We start from the raw sequence: 12,129 nt of genomic DNA on the forward strand, positions 1-12,129 counted from the left end.
ATAAAATTAAGGGATATGCCTAAGGAATGGACCATTGACCATCACTGTACATTAAAGGAGCAGTAACACTAAACAATGAAAGTATTTTAAAGTAATTAAAATATAATGTACTGGTGGGCTGCACTGTTAAAACTGATATGTCTACTTTGGAAACTCTGCTATTGTTTATATAAGCAAGCTGCTGCGTAGCAATGGGGCAGCCATTCAAAGCTGAAAATGGAGAAAGGGCACAGGATACACAGGAGATAACAGATAAACTGTGTAGTATACAATGGGATTCTTCAGAAGTTATCTCTTAACTACTGTGCATCTTGTGCTTGAATGGCTGCCCCCATATCTACATAGCAGCTTGTTTATATACTATAGTATACTTTAGTAGTTTTTCTGAAGCAAACACACCAGTTTTACTAGTGCAGGACAACAGTACTTTATATTGTCATATAATAGGAGAACTAAACCCTAAAAATGAATATGGCTAAAAATGCCATTTTTTATATACTGAATGTATAGCACCAGCCTAAAGTTTCAGCTTCTCAATAGCAGCAATAATCCAGGACTTCAAACTTGTCACAGGGGGTCACCATCTTGTAAAGTGTCTGTGACACTCACATACTCAGTGGGCTCTGAGCAGCTGTTGAGAAGATAAGATTAGGGATTGTCACAAATTATGAAGCAGAGAATGAGATCGGCCTGTAATATAAATTGATGCTACAAGGCTGATTATTAAATTCTGATGCTAATTGCACTGGTTTCTGTGCTGCCATTTAGTAATTATAAGTATTGATTACTAATCAGCCTTATATTGTGACATTTATATTGTGTACTGTGTATTATGAGTGGGTCCCTAAACTTAGTAAGTGACAGCAGCATAGAGCATGTGAAGTGAATCAGCAGAAAAAAAGATGGGGAGCTACTGGGGCATCTTTGGAGACACAAATCTTTCTCAGTCCAAAGCAAAGCAAAACCTATAAATTTTTGTATGTATTTTTTTTTATTTGTATTGTTCTCTTCTATACAGAAAACTGTACATTTTTACAATACAGTGATGTGCAGGGGGGAGAACATTGCAATAAATAAAAATAAATATGCAGTGTAACCAAAAATATACACACTAACAAATTAAGGGGCATATCGTGTGCTAAGTGGGTGAGTTAAATGCAGGCACAAATAGAAATATAATAAGTGCTGATGAAAAGGGAGAGATCCTTATGAAGGGATGCTGAGATATAATTCCAGAGCTAAGGAGCAGCACGAATTGGACAGAATATGGCAACATTACAAAAGAAGGAATTTTTATTCTGCCAGTGCCTATAATGATTTGAAGAAATAATTATGGAATGTAGCACAGCTGCGGACAGTGAACAGAGGGAAGTCTATATACTAAAGCTGATATATAACAGTCTGACAATTTGGATAAAAATATATTCTTACATACTCAGGTGCTTGACACAGAAATGTAATCCTACTAGAGCCGACAGAACTTTAAAAGTAGAATATCACTTTATTTGTATCAATTTATCAATTTATTTTATAGTATAGTTTTTTTACTTATAAAACATATTAATAAATATATATATATATATATATATATATATATATATATATATATATATATATATTGTTCCTTTCTAGTTTGCCTCTCCCTAGTATGGCATTTTACATGCAATCTGGGAGCTAGAATCGTTGAATATGTTCTGTTTTTTTAAAAAAAAGTTCATTCTGGGGCAATTTAAGGCATACAGTAGCTTTAGATCTTATGCACATGCGTTTTTTTAAAAATAAATATGGGGTGTTGACCAGTCCATGAACATTGTGTTATCTCATTGTGACTTTTTTTTTAAGATTAGATTAGAACTGATCTATCCAGTGGCAAATCCTATGACGTTGCATACTAGAAACACTTACATGAGACTGGCATGTGATTACATAAATGCAAGTTAGCCATTTGTTGCTGGGATTGTAGATTTTTTTTAAAGAATTGCATCAGACAGTGTCTGTCTGTGAATCACATGCAGTGTGTTGAGCAAGTTAATACTGAATTGTGCTTCAGGTTCTTTCTTACATACTCGCCCCACCTTGCATTGGAATGGGGGCCATCTGCAAAGCCACACTGTTGTTTTACTTGCATGTGTTATTACTAGGATTCCCTAGTTGCACAATTTGAATTGACCTACAATTTAGTTTTTTCATAGCAACTTTTTCGAGCAAATGTTTTGATAAATTAGTTAAATTCATGGATTGAAGTGAGGTTGACTTTGTTTTCTTTTTTTTTTTTCAAAACAAAATAGTTTCCATGTCCAAAAGTAATTTTACACAATAAGTATTTTCCCCCAAAGAAAAAATAAAAAGCTCTGAGGGTTTTAGGTGCCAAGCCTTATTTTTTAGATAAAGCTGGGAGGGAAAAGTTGGGGGGGAAAAAAGATTGGTAGGGAGCCGAAGTAACCGAATGAAGAAACTACACAAGAGTTTAGGAACTCTATCATGTTTTTACTAGGCAAACACTTGAGAGTTCTTATACGGGGCTCTAAGTATTTTTCATTATTTTTTATGGGCAATCAAAATTTTGTGGTTGATTCAGATTTGTGGCAGAATTAGCTTTTTTGCTAGTGATGAAAATTTCTAAAAGATTTGGTCATAGACGTTTACCATGCGTTTGGTTTCACTGGGGGAAAAAAATGCAAGAAAAAAAATCCATTGACTCTAATGTATCTGGAGGCAAGAAAAAATGTCTACTGACTTCATTGCATATTTATGACTCCAATGCATTTGCATGCATTTCTGAGAAATGTTACCATTTTGAGAATTTTTCCACAGTTTACCAATTTTTTTGGCAAAGCACAATTAGTCATTTTTGGCTCATGTCTAGTTGTTTTGGTTCCCAGTTCTGATTTCCGCCTGTTTGACTTCTCTTTGGAATACCATCTTTTTACCTTTAATTCTGGCTACTGACCTCTGCCTGGTATGGGATTAAATGTTGCCTCACGATCTCTGCTACTGATTTCGGCTCAATATTACATGTCTGTGAACTCTAATATTCTGGCACTCGTGTTACTCTATATCTGTGCTCAACCTGTTCTAAGCCAAATGCATAGGGGAGGCTATTATTCTGCAGATTCATAACAAAATCCCAATAGTTAATTTATATATTTACTTGGTTTTATACTTAATACTTACTTTACTTGGTTTATTTTTCGGCATAACTTAAAAACAAATGTAAAACAAATAAATTATAAGAATAAACACAGCTTGATATGGAGAATGAATACTGAGGATGATATCATACCACTTTAATAGTTCCTTTGATCACCGCAGCAGTGACTAAGTTATAACAATAAACACATATGGCAGAGACACTTTTTGATGTACTGCTGATATTATAATGGGCACATATAACTCTCACACTATATCTGCCACTGATTTATTAAACTTGTGTTCTGATACGGCTCGAGAGGAAGCAGCGTGACCAAGTTGGCAAATGCACAGAACAGCCATTATAATTTTTTACAGTATACTTTTTTATTTCTTTATCTCTGAGTCTGATGTTTTGTATATTACTCCCAGACTGTGAAATCTGTCCTTTGTGTTTTGCATTCTGTGTTTTTTTTTTTTAGATATCATGAATTACTCAGCACTCCATGGTACGAGAACTAAAGGCTTTAGGCCATGCATTAGCAGAGCCCAGAATGCTTTACAACCAAAAAAAATTAGCATATATTTATATATCTATATATATAAATATTTCATTTATAGTAGTTGCGGCATAGTACACATCATTTTTCATATCCAACATTGGACCAACAAAGTATGAGTGGAAATTATTTTGGGAACTATACTATGGCCTTGTATAGTATTATATCATACACCAGATTCACAACTCTTGCTCCACACCTCCAGAGTCTTCCACTTAAAACAACGGTATTATCCAAACTTCAATACTTAAGTGGAATAAGCAGACATAAAGGCAGTCAATCATATGGTGCAAAAGGTGATAATTCCTTTTTCAAGTCACAAGGCATTTCTCAAGTTGGAGCATTTGAGAGTGTCCTTTTGATGTGAAACATCTATATGTCTCCTCCCTCCTTTCAATCTATAGATATTTGGATAGTACCCCTATACATTACTGTAACACACAAAATACAGTTGAATATTATGGCTGAACCCACCCCACCAGACAATGTCTGACATGAGAAACTTATAGCCACTCAGGTTATTTTGTACATATCAAACATTAAAAATTTTAGGAATTTATCAAATCCAAATAATAAATACACCCTAACTCTTAAAACCATTGCTTCCCTGGGTAGAATGATCCCTTCACTGATCCAGAGTTGAAAAGTGCATCACAATTAAGCCATACTGCTCCCAGTAATTAAACCAGTGCTGTATTCTTCACGCCCATCAGCGCATTCGCATGACATCAGCAAAAGTGATGTCACACACATGCTTATGATATAACTTTCACTGTGAAAAGCACCAGAAACCCCCTACCCTCCACCTCTGACAGAAGGATTTCATAGGAATATGTCTGGCGGCAGGGGAAGAGGTATTTTTTTATTTTTGCAAAAATGTATTTACCATATAGGCATTCGAAGGCCTGCCACCATAGGCACAGGCCCTGGAGTGCCTATATGGTAAATACGGCCCTGGTTAACTACTGCATAGTATTATGCAGTAGCTGCAAAATGGTAACTGTAATGCACACTTAAGGGGGCAGATTTACTAAGGGTCGTAGTGAATTCGAGGGAATTGTCAAAGTAAAAAAATTAGAAATTCGAAGTAATTTTTTGGATACTTCGACCATCGACTTCGAATTTACTTCGACTTCGATTCTAAGTAAAAATCGTTCTTATTTATACATAAAGTCTCTGTGGATAACTTTGGACCTGTCATAATGATTAGGAATAAAACTGCCCGTTTAGTTCTAATAAAACTGGATGCTGCATGTTATAAGATAATAACACTAATTACTCTGCACACATCCATTCAAATTTTAGATGAAGAACTAAGGCTGTGTTTAAAAAAAAAGGGCAATGACAGTAAATTCTCAGCAAAAAATGAATATTGATTTTGAAAACAAGTAACTGAGAAATAGTGAAATGCTTAAGAAATTGTGACAAATTGCTCAATGATCGTCAAACCTAATTATACAGTGTAAGCAGTTCCAATGATGAGAACAGCAGTTTAAAAAGAGGATTTGCGTAGTGACTTTGAAGCTGTCAGAAAGGAAAATTGATCACATTCAATCTAATTTCCTTGATTCTAAAAAAAAGTTAGAAAGCTGAAATTATTTTTGTCTGGAAGAAAGCAATAATGAGCAGCACGTGTAAAGATAAGTTCACAATGAACAGTATGAGTTTTGCTGTTGAAGAATTTAAAGGAGCTGCCTATAAGAATATCTAATTATTGGATTAAAGTGAAGCAGGTTGCACTTGTGGTCGATGAGACAAGCTGAATTCTTTGTGAACGTGTAATCTAAAAACAGTCATGGGGCAAGCAGAGCAGGTGTTTGGCTGTACAAAACAGTCACAGCTATAAAGGCAATTATGTAAAACTAATTGTGGCCTCCCAGCACTTCTTTTCATGTAATCTTTAATGACTTGTTATCCCACTTGACCTCATATTATAGTTACTCAAATCAAAGGCTTTAAATGTCGAATTTCAGAGGTATTAGAGCTTTTTGAAACTGTTAAACTCTATTTCTCTAAAACCACAAATGCCATGAAAGATATTAAAAGATCCGAATATGAAAAGTACAAATGGAATAAAGTGCTGAACGATCCAAAAAAAAAATGAATATTTCTAAAACCGCTAAAAATTTAGATTTTCAAACAATAAAACTCTGAATGGTTAAAAAAAGGCCCAATAGGATCAGTGCAGCTCCCATTGACTTCTATTGAACCTCATTTTATTACTCATCTTTCTATTCTGGCCTGCTCCAATTCATATTCCAGTCTCTTATTCAAATCAGTGCATGGTTGCTTTGGTAATTCAGACCCTAGCAACCAGATTGCTGAAACTGCAAACTGGGACTTAATAAAAAGCTAACTAACTCAAAAACCTTACATAATAAAATATGAAAACCAAATGCAAATTGTCTCAGAAAATCACTATCTACATCATGCTAAAAGTTTTCTCAAAGGTGAACAACCCCTTTAAGGAGCACTGAAAAATACATATATGAATCCCAAGAGGATAAGGGCAAACTTCAGTTAAATTACCCCCTGTGCTTGTTATACGGATAACTATAGTAGGCATTTTCATGGGACAGTACCAATTTTGACAGCTCAGCCCACCGTCTGTGATCTGCTGCACTGAACAGCCAGAAAAAGATACAAAGTTTCTGAAATGCAATTAAATAAGTGGGTCTTGGAAGACAGTCCAGAACAGTCAACACCTGCACTTTGATACATTTGTAACTATTTAAAGGGATCCTGTCAATCGGAAAACATGTTTTTTTCAAAACACATCAGTCAATAGTGCTACTCCAGCAGAATTCTGCACTGAAATCCATTTCTCAAAAGAGCAAACAGATTTTTTTTATATTCAATTTTGAAATCTGACGTGGGGGTAAACATATTGTCAATTTCCCAGCTTCCCCTGGTCATGTGACTTGTGCCTGCACTTTAGGAGAGTAATGCTTTCTGGCAGGCTGCTTTTTTTCCTTCCCAATGTAACTTAATGTGTCTCATTTTGTTCTTAGATCTACCAGGCAGCTGTTATCTTGTGTTAGGGAGCTGTTATCTGGTTACCTTCCCATTGTTCTTTTGTTTGGTTGCTGGGGGGAAAAGGGGAGGGGGGTGATATCACTCTAACTTGCAGTACAGCAGTAAAGAGTGATTGAAGTTGATCAGAGCACAAGTCACATGACTTGGGGCAGCTGGGAAATTGACAATATGTCTAGCCCCATGTCAGATTTCAAATTGAATATAAAAAAATCTGTTTGCTCATTTGAGAAATTGATTTCACTGCAGAATTCTGCTGGAGCAGCACTATTAACTGATTCATTTGGAAATTTTTTTCCCCATGACAGTATCCCTTTAAGATAAGCAAAGATACAAGTGTAACTATTTAAAATAAGCAGGTCTCTTTGGGGGAGCTGAGGCTTTCTGCTAAAAGGGCAATCCACCTTCATTATCAAAAATGTAATAAAACTTGACTCTAAAACCCCCTCTAAAAATGTTTTGAAATTTTCCATAACCTGACACATTTTGTAAATTGGATGTGGTATGTAGGAGGTGTGGCCATGACATGAGTGTGATTTAGGGCTGGTCCTAATGTAGCACTCATATTATTATGATGATCATGGCAATCTTATGAATATACTATATGTGGAGAAGAGATTTTGATGAAGCACAAGAGACGTTGCAACTGTAGTAAAGTGGCCTAAACTGCATGAAATTTTGAAGATGTAATAAAATCTTTTTAGAAATAAAATTTACTATATAACTATATACTACTATATTTAAACATAAGGGGAAGTCAATATTGATCCCAAACCCTACCCCATGGTCAGTGGAGGTAGGTCTTATTTACTTGGATTGAGATGGATTTATGCATTGACCTCTGCCCCACAGTTTAATCACTGTTAGCTTAGGCTGGGATATAGTGGTTTAGTTATATTGCCCAGTAGAACTAAACTAAAAAGGACATCTATATTTGCCAATACCTGCACTCATTTATAGCTCCACTGTGGGTGTCCACTTAAAAGTACAAACCAGAACAAAGGTTCACATGTGTAATTGGACTGCTATTTGGTTGTTGTTATTATTTTTGTATTCTGCCTTTGAACTTCATATTTCTATATATTTGCAAGAGTCAAACATTGGCTATAACTGATAAGGTATAATATAAGTTGTTTTTTAAGCTTAATACCATTTTCAAATTAAGGCAACATTTATATTTCTGAATGGAGGAATTATTAAAGCATGTCAGAAAATTATTGTGTTGAATTAAACATTGCACAAGTGTGGTATATATGCAAATGTATAAATTAATTATTGAATTTCTGTGAATCCAGGGCAGACCCTCGTAGCTTTGTTAAAACAAAACTGAATGGTATATAAATTTACATTTCATTTATAATTTACATTGTTGTGTATCTCTGGCTGAATTTGCTGAAAGGTTTGCATATAGATTAGTATTTGGATTTAATTTAATAGAAATATATTTTACTGAAACAGCCAGAAAGGCCTACAACTTATAAAAGTCCTTGTTCCATTTCAAATCAGAGCACAATGAACTTTTCACCATAGCAACAACGTGGATGAGACTTTATAGGTGGCTCATTCCCATGACAATGTTCGTTATAAACAGCAGCAAATTAACATCATGAAATCTGATTTCTGTTTGAGCCTAAATGTTGCAAATGACAAAAGAGCTTTGAGGAAATGTCATAAAATGTGAAAATAAAATTTCCATTTTACGATGCAATATTATTCTTTGCCCAGTTGTTACACTGCAAATGTTAATTGTGTATAGTCCTGCCCAAAGGTGATGTGTTACATGTTTTTCTTTTCAATGGCTAAATATCTCAGTGGGTTTCCAAAACAAATAGTAAATAAATAGTGAATAAATTATAATATGCAAAGTTTTTTTTACACAAAGCAAAAATTTCATATATTGCACATATATTGTAATATTTTGTAAATTTTTAGGGGGGAATTTACTAAAAAAAAATTCTTATTAAAATAAAGTTGATCTATCTTCCATCCACAAATTGAATTCATTTATCATTAATTCTTCTCGAAAAGTTGATGCGAAAAAACATTGCAACAAATTTGTGCATCAATTCGAATCTAATTGACATTCTGAAAACTCGACTTTGTCGAATTGTCAAAGCGTCAACTCAAATTTATTGGATTATTGGACAAAAAACAGCATGGATTTCTATGTCAAGAAACATCTTCAGGGACATATGACCTTGAAAGGTTTGAGATATAGTATTTTCAAATTCAGATTTTTAGCAGCTTTTTTCCCTCTAACAACTTGAGTTTTCCCCTTTAAAAATTCAACATTTAATAAATAGGACCCTTAGTGTACTTTTCATACGTTAGTGCCCAGACAGGTCCTTACATAGACAGGAGGGGTTGGGTCGGTTGATGTGGAAGGGAAAGGTGCATAGTAATGACATCTGCATGCTTTTTTGGCGCAACAGACCACATTTTCTTAGGTGAAACAGACTGCACTGCAAAATTCTAGTGTAGATTTGCATGCAGATTCTGCCTGTTTGCATACCCTTCCGGTCTCACCACTGGCACTAACAGCCTGCGGGAGCATGCACAGTTGGGGGGGTTTAGTTCTGCTTTAAAGGGATACTGTCATGGAAAAAAATGGGTTTTTTTTCAAAACGCAAAACAGTGGTGCTCCAGCAGAATTCTGCACTGAAATTCATTTCTCAAAAGAGCAAACAGATGTTTTTTTCACTTCTGAAATTTGACATGGGGCTAGACATATTGTCAGTTTTCCAGCTGCCCCCAGTCATGTGACTTGTGCTCTGACAAACTTTAGTCACTCTTTACTGCTGTCTGCAAGTTGGAGTGATATCACCCCCTCCCTCCCCCCTTCCCAGCAGCCTAACAACAGAACAATGGGAAGGTAACCAGATAGCAGCTCCCTAACACAAGATAACAGCTGCCTCTTAGATCTAAGAACAGGTCCCACTGCGACACATTCAGTTACATTGAGTAGGAGAAGCAACAGCCTTCCAGAAAGCAGTTCCATCCTAAAGTGCTGGCTCTTTCTGAATGCACATGACCAGGCAACACGAACTGAGATGCCTACACACCAATATTACAACTTGAAAAAAATACTGCTGGTTCAGGAATTCAATTTTATATTGTAGAGTGAATTAGCTGCAGTGTAAACAGTGTAATTTAGAAATAAAATCTACATCATAAAAATCCCGACAGAATCCCTTTTAGGGATTGCACCGTGCAGCGGTAAAATAGTCAAAAGTTTCACAGATGACATACATTTTTATTGTAAAATTAAGTTATAATTGTATTAAATTCCTGAGAATACATGCATGAATGGTTAGAAGTTGGATTGAAATGCACTCCAAAGCTGTATTTGATTGACGTTTGATTCATACAATGTAGTATTTCATATATATATGTGCTTGAAGTTCTTCTACATTTGGTAGAGTATAACATAAATAATGTTAAAATATCATTGGCTACTAAACTATCCACTTCAAAAGTTGATGAGTTGACACCTAAAGCATGTCTAATACTAGCAGGTAAAACAAATGATTCATTTTCTAGCTTTTATGGAAGGAATTTTGAAACATAATACATTTGTTCACTAAAATCATATTGCTTTCGCTTTTATTATTGACACACATTTTGTGCTGGCCAGAGATCATTGATTTATTGGCTGAAAAGGCTGACCCCTTGTAATTATTCACTGATTTGGATGACTGAGTCTCATCAGTCATTCACCATGGCATTCGAGCTTAGCATCAACATTACCAATAATGATTCAATTAACCAATTACAATGTGCAACCATATAATCATCTGATTTTGTTTTCAGTTACATGTGCAGTATCCTGGAGCTAAGCGTTCTTTGTTTTTTTTGAAAGCTGTGTACCCACTACCTGACACATCATATTAGCTAATGCAGTCTACTAAAAGTCTGCTTAAAACTGTTAATAAACTTAGACTTGCTTTCCAGCATGTAATTCTTAATAGTATTGTTAGATATTTTTAGAACAATAGCTCAACTATTAACCAGTTTAGACAGCTAAACCCCCAAGGAAGAATGTGGATATATAATTCCTGTTTCAGAGAAAAGACTTTCTGCATGTAGGTCTGGCTATGGCAAAAAAGGATACTGCAAAATAACTTAAGAATAGCATGTTTCTCTCAGGGTTGACATGCCGATTACAAGTTAATGATGTGACAGGGCTAAAGGCAATTCTGCTTTTACTTACAGTATAATGCTGCCTCAAGTGCATACTGCATTTAAGCATTAATAATGTGTTCAAGTTGCTGGATATTTATAAAATAAAAAATAAAGGTTTGGGTAAAAGATTAGTCACCATCATCATAACAATATTATTATCCAAAGAATTTCAAAGAAATATATTACTCTCTGAACTCGGGGTTTAATGAAGGGATGTTAACAGGAGAATCAACGTATTAATACTGCCTAATTACCGACCAACATGTTTTGCTCTAAATGTCTTTCTATCCTAGTATGTGCTTGCTTAATTAGTTCTAAAATTGAATGTGGAATGATAAGGAGATGATTAGTAAAGCCCCCAAGCGAATGTGAATCAAATCTGAAGTTTCACATTGATAATAAATAAATATATACAATTATTTGTTATTTATGAAAAGAGATACAGCAAGTCTAGAAATGTTGGTGATCTAAGTGATTGGGTTGGAGCATCAATCACATTTGTATGTCACTCCACATGATAGCATGGTTGGTAAAAAAAAAAATAAGCTTAAAGGTCCTCTACTAGAGAAAAATAGAAATAATGGTTATATATATATATGTGTCATTATTTGTCAGCAAAGTAAAATTGAATGTTTCTATAATCTTCATCATTCTTTTAGTGGAACACTTGTATACTGGTTTTGTAGCCATTCCAAGGTACCCATTAACAAAGCACTAAGGCAACCTTTCCTTTCTATACTGGTCAGTATTTCTAAAAGCTTTATTGTTAGTGCTGTGTTATTGGCTATCTGCCCAAACATCTTTTCACTTCTATGCCTTCTCCATCTTGCACTGCCTACTCCATCAACATAACATCTACCACGCCCAACCATTACTTGCTTCTGACCACATCACATCTTTACAAACACCACTTGGCTGTACTTGGCACTGGTAGATGTTATTAGTTGATGTGTAGGCAGTGCAAGATGGACAGGATGCATATTCTACATATTCTACATATTCAGCCAGTATTTCATTTTATTACTTTTTCCTCAGTTAACCAACCCTCTTTCCTATGTCCTAAGTTAATATTCTATGCCCCTCTTTCCTCTCTCAAAGCCTTTCTCCAACTCTTCTCACATGCCACCCATCTCTTTGATCCTATTTTTTCTAACCACTTCTTGAATCTCCTTCTTGAACCCTTTTTAATACGCCACCAAGATAATATATTCCTTCAACTCCAGCT

This window comes from Xenopus laevis, chromosome 4L, assembly GCF_017654675.1.
Source record: "Xenopus laevis strain J_2021 chromosome 4L, Xenopus_laevis_v10.1, whole genome shotgun sequence".
In the NCBI taxonomy this organism is placed as follows: Eukaryota; Metazoa; Chordata; class Amphibia; order Anura; family Pipidae; genus Xenopus; species Xenopus laevis.